Raw genomic sequence first — 2,903 nt, 5'->3', positions numbered from 1 at the left:
TCCCAGCCCAATGTGTTCTTCTGCAGCCTTGTCTATACTAGAAAAGAGCATCCATTTAACTAAATCAATTGAAAAATCAATTTAGTTACACCAGCACTAGCCCCTAATGTAGATGCACTTAATCTGGTTTAATCCTTGCTTATGTTGATTTAGCTAGCTTGTATTCATAAAATACAAGTTTAATTTATATTGATATAAGCAAGGATTAACCAAGTGCATCTATTTTGCATGTTGTGTCAGTTTACCTAGACTGATTTTAAATTGATTTAGTTAAACCAAGGCATGTTCCTAGCATGCTGATAATCAGGACAACCACTTCACGGACACTTTTCTTTTCCCTCTTGGAAGTATCTGCCATAAACTTTCTGCTGCTGGGTTTTTTGCTTTGAGATTTTAAAAGTTAAGTTCAAAGATAGTTTTGGAGTGGTTCCTCTGGCTCTGTAGACAGAGGTTAATGTTGGAGACCAAAAATAACATCTTGTATCTGGCATGACTGTCTGGTAGACATGATTATACACTGCCCATGGGAAATGAGAGATTTCAGGCAACTATTGCTCCATAGGTGTTTATAGTGTTACATGTGATGTTATCAGGAGAAAGGGCACAATTCGTTTTACTTTTGCAACCTTCCTAGCAGCTGGGGCATTGGACTGCAGCCTTGAAGAAGAGTTCTTGCATTGACTGTCACTGTAGACGTCTGTTGATGAAATCATTAAAGCTACATGGCGCTTTACAAACATGGGACCTAATCCTGCAAATTTATACCAGTAGTGCTTACTACCTTGAAGCTAATGGGACTGTTCATGGTAGTAAGCCTGGGAGTAGGTGCTTAAATGTCTGAGGATCTGGGCCTAAGAGCATGTTGGCTCAGACCTATAGATAACCCACATTCATTGCCCTGAAGAGAGAAGATAAGCTTGTACAAGACAAGACACGAGACAAGCATTGAGAAGAGGGAGGTTGTGGAGATTAGTGATGAAGAGGAGAAGAGATGGGGGACTGTTTGAAGAGGAAGGATTTGCAGGGGAGTGAGGACACTTGCTGGATGTGGACAAGGAGACTGTTTCAGACATAATGGAAAGCACCATAAAAGGTGGGAAAAGCAGAAGGCTTAGGAAGAGCTGTACAGTAGGTGAGGCAAAAGTCTGGTGAGGAATCGGAGCTTGAATGTGATGTGAATGTTCTCTGTCCATGGGGAGTAAAGGAGTGCCTGCATTGCATCAACATGTCCATCCCACTTGCAGCTCTGCATTAACACAGGGACTATAATCAAATGTCATGCTTCAGGGCTTCAACTGGTCACCTGCATGGGTCAGGAAGGATTTTGTCCCCTAATACACAATTGTCCAGCTGAATTCAGTGTTTTTTTTCTGCCTTTCTCTGAAGCAGTAGGGATTGGCCACAGCTGGCGATGAGAAACCAGATGACATAGAGCAATGCTTGGAGGTGGTAGAGAGAATCATTTTTCTAGATGTCCAGCTGTTGTGTCTTGATCACATGCTCAGAGTCAAACTGATGTCCAGATTTGTGATCGGGAAGGAATTTTTCCCCGGTCAGATTGGCAGGGACCTTGGAGGTTTTTCACCTTCCTCTGCTGCATGGAGCATGGATCGCCTGCTGGGATCATCTGGGCATATCCCACCTAATCAATTCCTGGTCATTGCAGAGGTCTTGGGCATTGGTGGCACCTTGGTCTCTCCTGTTCTCTGTCTGAGGCACACAATAGCCTAGTCTCCTGAGAACTAAAATGATTTAGTCTAACTAAAGTGTTTGGGCTCAGTATAGGGGTGTCTGGGAGAAAATGAATGGCTGGTGCTGTATAGGATGTCAGACTAGATGATGTAATGGTCCCATCTGGCCTTAAACTCTGAAATCTACAAAAGGGAGCATATGGAAGAGTTTAAAGAGGCAAGTGACACTATCAGATTATTGAGAGAGAAAGACTTTAGTAGATGCCTTATAGACATACTGGGTTGGATGAGAGGTGATGTGGCCAGTGAGAAGGTTATGGACATCAAGGAAGGAAGTGACTAGCACAATGTCAAGGGTTCAACAGAGGCACTGGGCACAAGGAGGAAAGAGTAGATTTGGGAGACATTAAAGAGGGGGACTGATAGTTATGTCACCCTTCGTCTGGAGAATGTTCAGTGCAGCAGCAATACTGGGCCAGCTTTCACACAATAGTGTGAGAAGAGGAGATTCAACTTTGTACTCAGCACAAGGCCAGATGTGTCACAAAAAAACTAGAGTCCAAGTTGTGCCTAAATGAAACAGAGAGACTTTCAGGAGTTTAATTACAGTAGAGTTGCTGAGCTCCAAGATTTGGCTTAATAGGGACATTTATTAATAACTAGATAGTCATGTACATTTTAACTTTTATTGGTTATAAGCAGGGCTTTGGAGCTGTGCTCTGGCTCCAGGCAAAAACCCGCAGCTCCACTGCTCCGGAGCTGCTCCGCTCTCCGCTCCAAAGCCCTGGTTATAAGGAATGACGCATGCTGCACTATAATGCATGCAAGTAGCCCTCTTCCTCTGCTGTGGTTAGTGATGCTTGCTTTAGTGAATGAATGGTACAGCTAACTCACATGGGGCTCAGTCCTGCAAGGTGCTAAGCACTCTAGCCCCAAAACCAGCAAAGCCCTTAAGCACTTCCTTAACTTTAAGCTTGTGAGTAGTCTCATTGACGCAAGTGTTTTACCGGATCAAGACCAGAGTGCTCAGCACCGTGCATGGTAGAACCTTGTTTTGCACAAAAACAGTCCTGTAGGAGTCACTGAAATCTAGTTTATTTAGATTGGGAGAATGTCTAATGGTTAGAGCAGTGGACTCCTAGCTCCTGTTCTGTTCTTCTGGGGTTTGTTCTTTCACTGACTTAGTTCTTGACTTTTTGCAAAGTTGTTAAC

This window comes from Chelonia mydas, chromosome 10 (genome assembly GCF_015237465.2).
Source record: "Chelonia mydas isolate rCheMyd1 chromosome 10, rCheMyd1.pri.v2, whole genome shotgun sequence".
In the NCBI taxonomy this organism is placed as follows: domain Eukaryota; kingdom Metazoa; phylum Chordata; order Testudines; family Cheloniidae; genus Chelonia; species Chelonia mydas.
The sequence above is the reverse complement of the archived record's forward strand: the minus strand, read 5'-3'. Positions refer to the sequence as shown.